Genomic DNA, 16,002 nt, shown 5'->3' with positions numbered 1-16,002 from the left:
AAAGAGGGTAACCAATAAATGGTACATTGTTGTAGTGGTCAGCTTTGTGTGTCAACTTAGCTAGGTTATAGCCCACAATTATTCAATCAAACACTAACCTAGGTGTTGCTGTGAAGGTATTTTGTAAAAGCAATTAATGTCAATAAGCAGGTAATTTTAAGTAAAGGAGATTATCCTAGATAATCTGGGTGGGCCTGACCCAGTCAGTTGAAGGCCTTAAGAGCTAAAGTGAAGTTTCCCTGAAAAAGAAGAAATTCTACCTGTGAACAGCAGCATCAGCTCCTACCTGAGAGCTCCAGCCTGTCCCTCCTGATGAACTGCCCTATGGATTTCAGTCTTGTCAGGCATCTACAATCACTCAAAAGAGTTCATTGCAATCAATCAATCAATCAATCAATTTATCTATCTATCTATCTCACCGGTTTTCTTTCTCTGGTGGAATCCTGACTGATACAATTATTAAGCCAATTTCCACTGTAGACAACTAGAACTTTATCATCTGAGGTGTTCTGAGAGCCAGTGTTGCACACATCCTTCAGAATTATTCTGCCCTAGGGCTGATGGTGCTGGGATGTTTATACACCAGTTCTCATCAATCATTGGTTAGAGCTGCTTTCAGGGAATCTTAGTTCCCTGGCAATTCCACCTTGCCAGGCATGTAGGCAGAGAGGGCTGTAGAGGCCAGAGAGACCTCTCAGGCAAAGAGTCACAGGAGCTGACGAGAAGAAGCTGGACTGCATATAAAAAAATGGCAATGGCAAATTCCAAGGAGATATAGGAGGTCCAGCAACATAACTGCTGCATCTCTGAAGAGAGTAAAATTTCAAGAGGGAAAATTCAATGTAGAAAACTGTAAAAGTGGTAAAGGAAAATGTCTCCACTTCAAAATGTTAATATGCCCTCATCCATGAACCTGGGCATTCCTAGGTACCCCGTGGTTCCTCCTCCTTTCCTACCACTACACACACTCAAATGATTGCTTCTCTAAATTATTCAGGGGATGGGCAATAGCATCTACACAGATTACCAGTGTCAAGAGTGATCAAAAGAGACTGGTGATGGGGAATTCCCATCCCTTCACACTCAAGGAATGTTATAGTCCTCCTAAAAAGGAATACTCTAGCTGACTATTCCATAATCAATCGCCAAATATAATTTGCATTCTACCTACAACAGGTGACCACCCAAAATGACAAATTTTGGTTTTTACTATATTTTAAAATACTTCTTATAAGCCTGTCATGAATAGCAAATAAGAGCATGGGCTCTGGAGCCAGACTGCCTATCTTCAAATCCTAGCTGGGCCACTCACTGACATTTTGCCCTTAGTCAAGCTGCTTAACCCTCCTTGGTCTCAGTTTCTTCCTCTGTAAAATGGTTGATGTGAAAGTTAAATGAATTAGTATAGTCAAGTATTTAGAAAAGTGAATGGCTTAGAGTGTATTATATAAATGTGTTACTGATGGAATTATTATCATCATTATTACTGACTCATGGCCTAATGATGAAAAGTGCAGCTGGCTTGAGGGGCCATGCTGAAAATGAAATTAATGAGTAGTAACTGGAATTAAAAAGTCATGAATACTAAAACTCTCTAATTAAAAATTGTTAGCATGGAACATACACTATCATTTCTTGATATTTCAAAGTATGAGTTGATGGTTAAAAATCAAGAAAGTGACCTTTCATTTATTACTGGCTTTTTTCCCCTTTAACAGATAATCAGCATATATCAAGCTCTGTGTTGGCGATGATGATGACTAAGGAAGGAAACATTAAGCCCACACACAAAGCAGATTTATAGGCAGGTCCCAGCTTTTACATTTTCCACATAAGAGTGATCTGCAACTTACTACCAAATGCCAGAAATGACTCAATACTAAAGTGAGCTCTGGAATCAGATTTCTTAGGTTCAAATTCATTATGCTCCTTGGTATCTGAGATATTGGACAAATTACTTAGCTTCTCTTCAGATGCTTCAATCCCCTTGTCTGTTAAATGAAGATGCAAACAGTACCAACTGTCAACTGAGAAAATGACAAGGTTCATAAATTTGGAAAGGAGAGCTTTATTTCTCGTAAAATGTTGCAGCCTGGAGGCTGGCCATCTTTCAGGCTGGGAAGCATAGCCTCAGGCAAAAGCTGAGAGTTTGTACTTCATGACGGAGGGACACTGGGAATGGGAATTTATGCTGAGTAGCGTGGCCAAATATACATACTTAACAAACTATAGGAGGATCCATGAATATTTATGAAAGAGAAACATGTGCATGCACAATTGAGCTTCATTTCCCTTCATAGGTTGCATGTACAAAAAATGGTGGCAGTAGCATGATCCGAGGGTTGAGTTGTCAGCCCTCCAACGTGAAAAGGTGAAGCAGAAGGCATGAAAACCCTTCACTGCTCAGCCTCCACAGACTGGTCAAAGCCACTGCGTGGTCAGTGGTCTCTTATCAGGAAGGAATGTTGGTCAATTGTGCCAAAATTGCAAAAGGGAAAAGCAGAATTAGGCAGTTGATTGAAATCAGGGGTGAAACAGTTTTTTCGAAAAGCCAGTTCTGTTTAACCCTTAGGGAAGAAAGCCTGATGGTGGTTAATGAGAGAAGGAGTATAATGAAGTGTGTCTGACCTCCCTTTAATCATGGCCAGGAACGTGGTTTTAAGGCAAGGGTCCTCAAATTACGGCCTGCAGGCCACATGCAGCCCGCGGAGGACGTTTATCCGTCCTGCCGGGTGTTTTTGCCGTTGCTGCCTGTCCTGCTTAGCAGCCGACTCCTCCTGAGCCCACAGTGCGCATGTATGGAATGTGGGCAGCACTCTCCAATGGCCCTCCAATGGTCTGAGGGACAGTGAACTGGCCCCCTGTTTAAAAAGTTTGAGGACCCCTGTTTTAAGGTTTCTCTGGGTTCCCTTTGGCCAAGAGGAGGATATGTTCAGTCGGTTGAGAGGCTTAGGATTTTATTTTTACTTCTCATAACCTCATGAATTCTATAAAGCAAGAGTCAACAAAATTATGGCTTGTGGGTCAAATTCAGCCTGTAACCTATTTTTGTAAATAAAATTTTATTGGAACACTGCCACACCCATTTGTTAATACTTTGGCTTTCAGAGCTGAATAGAGTGACAGACATGTTATGGCCCACAAAGCTGAAAATAATTTAATTATCTGGCCCTTTACAGACAAAGTCTACCAACTCCTGATCTAAATGAATAAATAAGATAATGCATATAAATGTGTAGCCCAGTTCCTGGTACATCACAAGTACTTAGTGAATATTAATGTTTAGCTTTCTTGATTGCCAAAATGCAAGTGCTATGGACTAAAACAAATTACTAATATTCATAAACAATGTGCATCTAAATGAATTTCTGGTATCCTAATATCAGAAATGATATTTGACCTCTAATATCACTGCACACCATCATCTTGATATTAAAGTATCTTATTCATCAATCCATTCATTTATTTATTCACTGATTTGTTGTGTCTGAGTTCTCATATCTGGTATATCTGATAGGTCAGTGGGCCAGTAATTCATGGGCATTTGCCTGATTGTTATTCAGGCAAATAATAATAATATTCAAGCAAATAATAATGTTTGCCTGAGGATATTTAGTACCTGGGGAGACACAGGGATGTTGAGGCCAGTGTCAGGGTCTGTTCTGTGATCCTTGAATCTGTGTCTGAGTCCTATTGAGAAAAACCTTGCTTTTATGAGACTGTATGAGAGAGGGGAGCATACTCACCTCTGCTTTGGTATCCAAGGAGCAAAGTAGAAAATAAAATGAGGAGAAAGGATGAGGGGCATTTCTTCCTGTCAATATGGTACAAACGATGGCTGTAGCTCATTATGCAGGACTATAGCCTTGGAGGCATTAAGAGATAGTGCACTGACATCACCATCCATTCTGGCTGTAACTTACAGAGGCTACATGTGGTAGGTCAAGGGGAAAGGCATTCTCCAGCAGACACTAACGTGCCATCCTAGAGTGGAAAACCCTAAGAACTATTAAGAAATTCACTTGCAACAACCCTAGGGATGCACATAAACAGTTCAGTGAAATTTTGAGGAAGGCAGAGATCCTTGTCTTAAGCATACATGTATAAACTGGTTAAACTGGTGCTACAAATGTTATAAAATTGATTTTCATATGCACAAGTTGGTGAGACCTAATACAACTCCATTGCATTCTCATGATACACATTGCATTGAGGGTTCACTCTGCTTTACCCACAAACGCCTTGGTTTTAAAAAGATTTAAGGGCTCCACTAAGCCCTGGAAAGCCAAAAATAGTTGTCTACTCTTTGCCGCTCTTACTGCTGGAAGAACTGGAAGGAATTTTAGCTCATCTTGTCCAACTTCCTTGTTTCACAGATGAAAAAACTCATACTAAGAAGAAATGACACACCAAGATCCCACAATTAATAGGTGGGAAAGTCAGGACCTATTGAAAGCCTTGTTCTGCAATAGGAGAGGAGTAGTACTAGAACTGGTCCAGGAATTGGTCAGGTGAAGTCTTCACCTGCTCCAAAGGACTAGTGATAAGCCGACCTGCTCCTAACTTTTGTAAGGCCTACGTCAAGAGTACAATGACTCCCTATGTATTATTTACCTAAATATACAAATCTTATAAATCCAATAGAAAACTGTTAATTAAAATACATTTTATCCTCTTATATTGGCAAATCTACTTCATAAAAATCTGGAAATATTCATTCAAAATGGAATTCTCAAACTCCTTAACTCCATGGACTCCATCCTGTGTAGCAGGTTACAGTTTACAGAGCATCAGAATAGAACTCTTTAAAACAAAAGTTCTAGGTCAGGGGTCTCTCTTGCCAGGTTCTTGTATTCCCCCAAACTATTAAGAGGGTACGAATGTTTTAGGTTACATGGATGACTTTTGTAATGCTTTAGTCCAGCTAAAGGTGTTCCTATCACCCAAATAGTGTTCATAGTACCCATTAGGTAGGTTTTTGTCCCTCCCTTCCACCCTCTTCCCCTTGGTTGATTCCCACTGAATTTTACCTCCCTCTGTGCACATGTGTGCTCATCAGTTAGCTTCAATTTAATAGTGAATACATGTGGTGTTTGTTTTTCCATTCTTGAGACAATTCACTTAGGAGAACGATCTCCAGTTCCATCTAGATTATTACAAAAGGTATTAATTCATCTTTTTATGGCTGAGAATATACTGCATTTTATTAATCCACTGATGAATTGATGGGCACTAGGGTTGATTCCACATCTTTGCAATTGTGAATTGTGCTCAATAAACATTCGAGTGCAGGTGTCTTTTTGATGAAAAGTCTTTTTTTCCCTTTCGATAAATACCCAATGGTGGGATGGCTGGATAGAATGGTAGGTCTACTTTTAGTTCTTTAAGGAATCTCTATACTGTTTTCCGTAGAGGTTGTACTAATTTTCAGTTCCACCAAAGTGTATAAACTTTCCTTTCTGTCTGCATTCATGCCAGCATCTATAGTTTCTGGACTTTTTGATAAATGCCATTCTAACTGGGATAAGGTGATATCTCATTGTGGTTTTAGTTTCCATTTCCCTGATGATTAGTGGCATTGAGCAATTTTTCATATGTTTATTGGCCATTTGTCTTTATTCATTTGATAAGCTTCTGTTCATCTGTTTTTGCCACTTTTTTTGCAGGGCTATTTGTGTTTTTCTTACTAATTTGCTTGAGTTCTTTGTAAATTTTGGTTATTAGCCCTTTATTGGATGTGCAGTTTGCAAATATTTTCTCCCATTCTATAGGTAATATATTTGCACTGTTTATTGTTCCCTTACCTGTGCAGAAACTATTTAGTTTAATCAATCCAATTTATTAATGTTTGTTGTTGATAACATTGCCATTAAGGTCTTTTTCATAACTTCTTTATAAGTGCTGAGAGGTAGTGGTCCTGTTTCATTCTTCTGCATGTGGCTATCCAATTCTCCATGCAGTATTTACTGAACAGGGCTTCTTTTCTCCATTATATGTGTTGTCTGCTTTGTCAAAGATCAGTTGATTGTAGTTAGACAGTTTTATATCTGGGTTCTCTGTTCTGTTCCATTGGTCTATGTCTCTAATTTTTTGTGCCAATACCATGCTATTTTGGTTACTGTAACATTGTGGCATAGTTTGAAGTCTGATAACATGATGACTCCAGTTTCATTCTTTTTGATTAAGATTTCTTTGTCTATTCAGGCTCTTTTCTGATTCCAAATGAACCATAAAATTGTTTTTTCTAGATCTGTGAAGTATGACTTTGGTAATTTTATGGGTATTGCATTGAATTTGTAAATCACTGGGTAGGCAAAGAATTTTTGAGGAAGACCACCAAGACAATCACCGCTGAATCAAAAATAAACACATGGAATCTCATCAAATTAAAAAGTTTCTGCACAGCCAAGGAAACCATCAGTAGAGCAAGTAGACAACCCACAGAGTGGGAGAAAATATTCAGTCTCTACCCTTCTGATAAAGGTCTAATAACAAGAATCTATCTAGAACTTAAAAGAATAAACAAGAAAAAAATCCAACAACCCCATCAAGAAATGGGCAACAGAAATGAACAGAAACTTCTCCAAAGAAGACAGAATAATGGTCTGCAAACATATAAAAAATGCTCAACATCTCTAATCATCAGAGAAATGCAAATAAAAACCACAATGAGATACCATCTAACACCAGTGAGAATGGCCTATATCAAGAAATCCCAGAACAACAAATGCTGGTGAGGATGTCGAGAGACAGGAATACTCTTACACTGCTGGTGGGACTGCAAATTAGTGCAACCTCTGTGGAAAAGAATTTGGAGATACCTCAAACAGCTAGATATAAAAATACCATTTGAGCCAGCAATAGCATTGTTGGGCATCAACCCAAAAGAGCATAAAACATTCTATTATAAAGACATCTGCACCCGAATGTTTATGGCAGCACAATTCACTATTGCATGATCATGGAAACAACCCAAGTGTCTGTCAATTCAAGAGTGGATAATTAAAATTTGGTATATGCTCACAATGAAATACTACTCAATTCTAAGAAATGACAGTGAACTAGCACCATTTATGCTATCCTGGATTAAGCTTAAGCCCATTATCCAAAGTGAGGTGACACATGATCAAGAAAATGGGCTCCACATCTACTCACCATCAAATTGGTACTGACTAATTAAAACTATGGTGCTCAAATGGTGGTAGTGTTCACCAGGAATTTGGGGGAGGGGGAGATACACATCTTAGGGTTGTGGTGAGCATGGTGGTGATGGGGGAAGGGAATACCTCTAACCCTTTGTAGGGAAAGGCAAAGATATACAATGTAACCAAAAGGTCAAAACAAAAAAACTTTTATCGGATGGTGGGCAGATGGGAAGGGGGAGGAGGGGAAGGATATATATTTACAAAATAGGTGCAATGCGCACCAGCTAGGGGTTGGACATGCTTGATGTTTTGGCAAGGTGGGGGTGGGGAGGAATGGCAGGGGCAATATATGTAACCCTAACAATATTTGTACCCCCATAATATGATAAAATAAAAGGAAAAAAAAACAATGTTTATTCTACCTATCCATGAGCATGCTATGCTCTTGGCAGGTTCTTAACAGACTACTAGTGCCCCATGTGGTGGCAAAAATTTATAATCAGGGCAAGTGGGAACCACACAAAGCTATTTCCTAAAGCACATATCAATGAGATATGGATCGATGTTTTCTAAATCCACACTGGCTACCAAGTCCCTTTTCCTTTCTGAATCCAGCTGAGCTAAAAGGGAAGCAGCAACTATTAAAAAACATTTCAACTAATAAAAAAGACTCAGTCTGGTAGGCAGGAGGTAATTTTAGGGAACATCTTCTTTGCAAGGAAGCAGATAATTTTTGAACCATATTGGAATAAATAATATGGAGTCCTGTAGACAGAAACCAATTAAGTTGAACCTCACGTTGAGACTTCTCTAGCTATCATCTCTATATAATAATCTCAGTCCCAAGGCTCTCAGGGCCACCTGAGCCTCTTTAGTCTCATTCAAATGTAAAAAAGAAAGAGAAAAACCTCATGTTATTTGTACCAGAAGAAAGGAAAAGTAGATTCTTTTTTTTTTAAGATCCAGCAATTCTTTTATTAGCAATGTTTTTATTTTATTTTATTTTTATTTATTTTTTAGCCAGCATATTGTGGGGGTACAAATGTTAAGGTTATGTATATTGCTGTTGCCCCCCCCTCAAGTCAGAGCTTCAAGCATGACCATCCCCCAGTTGGTGCACATTGCATTCATTATGTATGTATAAACCCATCCCCTCACCCCCCCACCTGTCTGACACCCAATAAATGTTATTCCTATATGTCCACTTAGGTGTTGATCAGTTAATCATATTTGCTGGTGAGTACATGTGGTGCTTATTTTTCCATCCTTGGGATACTTCACTTAATAGAATGGGTTCCAGCTCTAGCCAGGAAAATACAAGAGGTGCTATATCACCGTTGTTTCTTATAGCTGAATAGTACTTCATGGTATATATATACCACTGTCAAGAGAGCAAACAGACAACCCACAGAATGGGAGGAAATGTTTGCAAACTACACATCCGATAAAGGGCTGAGAACTAGAATCTATTTAGAACTCAGAAAAATCAGCAAGGAAAAAATAAACAACCCTATCAAAAAGTAGGCAAAGGACATGAACAGAAACTTTCCAAAAGAAGACAGAATAATGACCAACAAGCATATGAAAAAATGCTCAACATCTCTAATCATCAGGGAAATGCAAATCAAACTAAAATGAGATATCAGTTATCTTCAGTGAGAATGGCCCTTATTAACAAGTCCCAAAACAATAGACGTTGGTGTGGATGTGGAGAGATAGGAATACTCCTACATTGCTCGTGGGACTGCAAACTAGTTCAGCCTCTGTGGAAAGCAATATGGAGATACCTTAAAGCAATACAAGCCGATCTATCATTTGATTGAGCAATCCATTACTGGGCATCTACCCAAAAGAACAAAAGTCACTCTATGAAAAAGACACCTGCACACAAATGTTCATAGCAGCACAATTTACAATTGCAGAGATGTGGAAACAACCAAAGTGTCCATCAATACATGAGTGGATTAATAGAATGTGGTATATGTATACCATGGAGTACTATTCAGCTATAAGAAGAGTAGATTCTTTCCGTTCAATTTTATGGACCTTTGACTCTTCCACAGAATGCTTCATTAGGTGGTTTGGTAATTTTCTTTACTTAACATTTAGTAAATTCTATATGCTTTTCACAATAGTGGTGATCCAATTAATCTTGCAAAAACACCTCTTTTCTTCATTTCATCATTATTTCTATCACTCCTTCCTTTTGACTTCATTTAAAGTATCCTCACTCCTTATTTCTATATCCAAAGAGTGGCAATGTTCAATTTTCTTATCTTCTTAAAGTGTTTTTGCTTAAAATAAGAGATAGTTACATTAATAACAGAAAAAAGTATGGTCTTAAGTACTTTGTACTTTCAACTATACATCTTTAAGAGTGTTTCTATTTGATCAACTAAAGAACTAGGACATTCAAGACCTTAAGGCAGGTCAAGCATCTTCTAAGATGATTTATCATAGAACTATCCAAAACCACTTCACAAAGCCTAGAAGCAATTTGGAAATCATAGAGGTTTTATTATCTAGGTGATTCAGTTAACAAGAAAGGAAAATGTAAATAATAAAAATGGCATAGACTAGTCTACCATGGTCTTACTCTATTTTGTAATTCATAAAAATCCATGAATATTTCTTGAGGACTCTTAAGGTACTTGATGCAGATCAATAGTGTCTTGATTTTCAAGGACAGCAACTAATCAATACAAAATTGGCAAACAGCTTTGATAAAAAAAATCAATTTTTGGTGTTAATGTGACCATATTTTTTAGTTGTTAGTTCAAAGGTATGTGTTTTTGCTTGACTTACACACTTACCAATCATGAATCATGTTTAGAATGCCATCAGTGTTTTTAAGGACTATCTACTGAAGTTGCATCATACTATTTTCACTATATGATTGGCCTTATAAAAACATGACTACTTAACATTCCTACCTTCAGGGAAAGTTTAGTATAAATGAAAGGATACATTGTTAAAAATTAAAAAGAAATAACCACCCAGAGGAAGGATTCTGGGAAGATGACAACCTGAGCACATGTTTTTTATTCCTTGCTTCCTCTAATATTCTGCTGGAGTGAATCACCAGTAAAATGTGTGTGTGTGTGTGTGTGTGTGTGTCCATGTGCTCATGTGTGTCTGTCTGTCTTTAGGGGTGAGAGGGTTGGGAAGGTGGTATAGAGATGACCATGTTTCATTGTAGCAGCCTGTGGGGTATCTCACACATCTGGGATCTTTAGACTTCCCAGATGATCTTGCAGAAACAAGGATAGGAGGAAAAGGCATCTTCCCTGTGGCATAATTTCAATTTTCAGGAGAAAAGGGACCATTCTTTCTGCCATAGCCTAAAGTAAGGAGCTCTGGCTCCAAGGCTCTCTGAGAAGGTAACCAGCAGATTCTAGGGATTGCCTAAAACTGTGGAGATGAGCCCGTCCTTCCTGCTCACTACTGTATCTCTGAGACACCCTGCTGATCTCATGGATTGTCACCACTCTTGAGGGGAGCTGCTGCTATGAACTGCTCCCCTGATCCCCTTCCAGTGGGTCAAAAAAAAAAGGAGAGCCACTCAAAGCTCACACTTTGAGAAGACTGAAACAGTAGAATCCTCAGTAAGTTTTTTCATCAATGGTTAAACATGAAACAGTACTTACTTCATTCTTCTGCAAAGCAACCACAACCTAACGATACCTAACGGTACCTAACATTCTCACCTGCAAATGTTCTGAGATTCCTAAACTTGCTGAAATGAATGGACAAATAAATCACAGGTCAGTTAAGGGGACTCAGCACTTCAAAGGAAAGGACTTATAACATTAGAAAAAACTTAAAAATAACCAGTAATGAAAATTATTATAGAAAATAAAATATAGCAGAGAAATTATGAAAAATCATAAAGTTTTAGAAAAAAGATTTTTAAATTTAAAGATTCCAGAGAAGTGAAAAAAAATGAAATCAACACTACTGAAAATTTAATTGGTGATTTGAAAGTTCAAATATGGAAACTATCTATAAAAGAGAAGCAAACATGAAGAAATAGAAATCATGAATTTTAAAAAAAGAAAATATAGAACAAGCCAAGAGATTTATGAATGGCAAGAATAGAGATTACAGAAGGAGAGAAGGTAAACGAAGGGAAGGAAGCAATAATTAAGGAAATTTTAGAAAGAAAAATTTTCTTAGCTTCAAAAACAATCAAGTTTTCAGATAAAAAGTGTTCACTGGGTGTGTGTCCCAAATAGGATTATAGAGACAAAATATACACTCCTAGCCATATCTGGTAAAATGTCAGGATAAAATATTTTGGAAACTCCCAGACAGAAAAAACAAGGTATGTACAAATAAGCAGATAATCACAGGGAAACGGATTTCTTTTCCGCTATGTAAAACTAGAAGTGAGAGTATCTCATTTATAAAATGCTGAGAGAAAAAATATAGCAGCCCAAGAATTCATGTACTCATTTACTTATGAAGGCAATGTTGATACCTTTTCACACATGCAAGGGCCTAGAAAGTATCCTAACCATGCAACCTTTCTGAAGAAACTGAGGAAATTCTTCCAGCAAATTAAAATTAAATCAGAAAATGTTTCCAAGATGTGGGAGATGAAATATCTAAGAAACAAGACATATATCTAAGAAACAAACATCCAAGAAATAATGATAGCAGTAACTTTAGGAACCTCTATCTTATTATCTTCATCTCTTCTCCGTTTTAATTTCTATCACACTTACCCAGGCTATCATAATTTCTCACTAGATTGCTTAAATTACCTCCTATTTTCTATGTATTCATGCTCCTGTAAGTTGAGCCAGACTCGTCTTTTCAAAAGGCTATTTTGATTATGCCACCTCCCTTACACTCCTAAATCCTGTCAGCAGCTTCTCATTGTTCATATGTTAAAAAGATAAATCGTTAACGTGCGTTATGACGATTTCACATGGTCTGATCTGGTCCATCTTACCTACTCAACTTTATCATATACCACTTCTGCCTTCATTTCACATCATGTGCCCTCCCACAACAGGGATTTTGCATAATGAACTTGTTCCTGTAACTTTTTCCCCTTCCTTATTTATTTAGTTAAGCTCTTACTCACTTAGAGAGAAGATCCTAGAAAAAGATTTCTCTCTGAAAGAAAAACTGTCAAGACTCAACTCAGAAGGGACAGTATTAATCAACTGTAGATATAATTATTTTTGTTTTGTTTTGTCTTATGGCTGAGGCAAAGTTGTAAATTCATGGATAGATTAGAAGATTGCCAACTGAAGGATGAAGCAAAGATGGCAACATGGCATGTTGTCTGCAAATCAATGGGAGGGCTCAGATTGTGATTGGGGAGAAATGTGACATTGAATTATCTCCTAGAGTCTTTTATTTTGTCATAACAAAACAAATCTGTATTTTCTCTCACCACTGAATGTTTCAACAGTGAGTTAGCACTGAAAGATGGCATCTGAAAGATGGTATCCCACCAAAAATATACTGTAACCCTGATTCACATGGTTTTGCAGTCATAAATACCCTACACATCCACCACAATTTTTTAAAGAATTGTTTTAAAAGTCAAGGTTTTGATTAAATCAAATAATGGCTTGCAGATGTTCTGTCCTCAGAAGATACCAGAAAAGTGGAAATAAAAGTGTATGAAGTGGGTAAAGTCTGTGTTGTTACCTCCTCACATTATGTGCTGTATTGGTGTGCTTCTGGCTGTGTAGCACTCTGTGTGCGTGTCTCCTGGATATGAATGTACTCTTCTTTTGGCCTTGGGAGTGCCCAGTTGCCCGCCAGCAGGTAACTGTGTGCCTCTGAGCTGTTTGGCTAACTGGTTTTAGTTCTATTTTGGGTTTTTTATTTTTATTTTTTTGTTGTTGTGGTTTAAGCGTTTTTGTTTTTGTTTTTGTTTCTGGTTTGTTTCTGATCTCCAGTTGGTGCAGATTATGTTGGCAGATGGTGACTGCAGAAAAAATAAAAATATCAAAACAGAAAAGAAACAAAGAAGGCCCTCCCCAAACCAAGGGACTTAAAAAAACAAAACCCATGTTGCCAGGAATAGAGAAAGGATCCTATTATCTTGGAGCCTCATGGAATCTATTTCAGTCTATTAAACATTCTCAGAAAAGAGCACCGCTGGCTGGCTAGGATAGCTCTGTTCTCTGTGTTTCCTATTTCTGTGTACATTCTCAGGTTCAAGTTTACTTGGATTTTGACTTTTTAAAAAATGTTTATAAAAAAGGCAGTATCTGCTGCCATGTTGCATCTTTTTCTCTCTTTGTCTCGGTCTGCCTCTGTCTCTCTGCTTGTAGCTGTTCCTTGGAGCATAGTGTGGTGTTCTTGATGTAGTGAGCTCAAGTCTGTGACTGTTTCTGGGGACATGGTAGAGGCTGCCTGTTCTATTCTCTCCAGGAAGACCTTGTGGTTTTCTCCCCTTGTCCACTGAGGTTAGGGTTTGTATAATCCCAAGTATTCTGATCATTCTTGAACACATTCAAGCATGTAGTCTTCACATATTGAATCTTCAGAGTGCAACAGCCAGAATAGATGTCAGCCCCCTTGAGTGAGGCCGTGGCCCACTGGGCACTTTGAACAAAGTCAAATTCTACAATGGCCTGCACTTCATTCTTTCAGAAAACGTCAATTCTCTGGACAGAGCCACAAGGATCACAGATAGTATAAAGAACATCCATGGCCAATAGAGTAGATGGGATTCAGTATGGTAAAGAGAAGCACATTATTGATGCTCCAGGAGTCATCTGAGTCCCCAGAGTGAGAGATCTCTGGCTGGTAGAGTAATTGACAAAAGATGGGTGACCAGTAATGTAGATTTGGGTGTCAGCCACATAGTTCATAGCGCTGCAAGCCCTCGGCATGTATCTGAACTCCATCAGAGCTTGTCTCTTTTTAGGCATTACCACCACATAGCTGATGGGTCCAAACTCCTGCAAGGCTTCCAGAAGGTCAGCTTCCACCACACCATTAATCAGTTTTCTGATGTGGACAACTGGGGAGGCAGAGGTTTTGTGAGGGTCATTATAGTTCTCACAGTGACCTGTCTACCCAACAACTTCACCACCACCATAGTGGCCTCTGGCCTCCGTGCTGGTCACCAGCATTGTTAGCATTGAGTCCCTTAGGGGGTAGGTCCATCTTCACTGCCTGGGTAGTAGCTGCCACCACTGCCTCGGCAATCTTTACCATTGCTTCTGACTGCTTCCACTGCTTGTCCATCTGCCTTCCTAGAATCTTAAATATACACATTGACTCTCTAGCACTCCTTGGCACCAACCAATAAACTGAATTATGGGATAGTTGATAATGTATAAAAGAAATTTTCTATAGAAACGTTTATTTAAGATCTAGTGGGGGTGTCATGACTTGGGGAGACTCATACTACATTAAAAAGGGAGAAAACTAATGATCTGTTAGTTTTCTATGACTGTGGAGCAGATTACCCCAAACTCAGTGGCTTAAAACAGCATACATTGATTTTCTTACTGTTTCTAAGGGTGAGAAGTCCATGAATCACTTATCTATCTCCTCTGCTATAAGGGTCTCATAGGCTGCAAACATGATGTCATCTAGGGCTGTAGTCTTATGTGTGGCTCAGCTAGGGAAGGATACCCTGCCAAGGTCTTATGGTTGTTGGCAACACTCACTTCCCTGCAGATTGTTGGATTGGGGGCCTCAGTTTCTTGCTGGCTTTTGGCCACATGCCACCCTCAATTGCTTACCACATGGCCCACTCCTTTGGCCAGCTCATACGATCTCAGCTGGCTTCTTTAAAGCCAGCACAGGAGAAAGTCTGTCAGAAAATGGGAGACAACCTTATATAACATAATTATGTACACATAATCATATACATTGCATCACCTTTGCTGTATTCTATTGGTTAGAAACAAATCACCAGTCCTGCTCACACTCAAGGGGATGGGATGACACAAAGGCATGCATCAGGAGGCAGAGACAATGAGGGCCACCCTAGGCTATGTCTACCACAATCAGGTATACATAGTTTTGTTTAGCTCTAAGAAAATGATTATCTTGCATATTGCTGCATGACTTTGACTATGACAGCAAATAAAGGTGTACTTGAGGGCCCCTCAAAGTGTCTTGACTTCTCTTACCGACAAGCTTGCCTTACAATATTGAAAAGGAATTTAGTAACTTCCAAATACCATCAAGGTTACTGGGGAGGTGTCACCACTGTATTATTCATATTAAATAAATCAGTATAATAACCAATCAAGGAAAAAAGACTTCATAAATTCTTGAAAATGAGAAACCAAAGATAAAAAAGAAACTTGTCAAGCCAGGAGAAGGAGCGTCCTTGAGCAACCCCAACAAGTGTCTGGAAAACTTGGAAATTCTAGTCTTATAGAGAATATAAATGCTATTAGGCATTGTGGTAAGGAGATCAGAATGGCCAGTGTGATAAGGCTAGCACCATGCCTACTAAGCAACCAGCTATTATAATTTGGCTTCCCAAGTAGGTTTCCTATGAGGAATACAATGTGCTGATCAAGCATGATGAGATCTTCTTGGCTACTGCACCATATGCAATGGATTTGCATTCTGTTTATACATAAGATTTTGTGCCACTTGTTACTGAGAATTAGTTTCCTTAATGGATCAATTATCAGGACATTAACAAAAATTTATTTTTCATATATTTCCACCATGTGACCTCAATGCTCTACCCCAGCTCATTCTTCATTTTACAGATGAAGAAACTGAGACCCAAATAGGTTAAATAATTCTTGATGGTGAGGAAATAGAAGAATCAGATTTCTAACCCAAGTGTTTCTATGTACATAGATGTAGTGGTTCAATGTAATTTTATTTGAAAGGCTTTCACCACAAAACA

At 38.5% G+C, this 16,002-nt stretch overlaps 1 pseudogene; it reads right to left on the bottom strand.

Annotated features, from left to right (window-relative positions):
• Positions 1-12,563: 12,563 nt before the first annotated feature.
• LOC105865456 (heterogeneous nuclear ribonucleoprotein L-like) lies at positions 12,564-14,143 on the bottom strand (annotated as a pseudogene).
• Positions 14,144-16,002: the final 1,859 nt, after the last annotated feature.

Source organism: Microcebus murinus, chromosome X (assembly GCF_040939455.1).
Source record: "Microcebus murinus isolate Inina chromosome X, M.murinus_Inina_mat1.0, whole genome shotgun sequence".
Lineage (NCBI taxonomy): Eukaryota > Metazoa > Chordata > Mammalia > Primates > Cheirogaleidae > Microcebus > Microcebus murinus.
The sequence above is the reverse complement of the archived record's forward strand: the minus strand, read 5'-3'. Positions and strand labels throughout refer to the sequence as shown.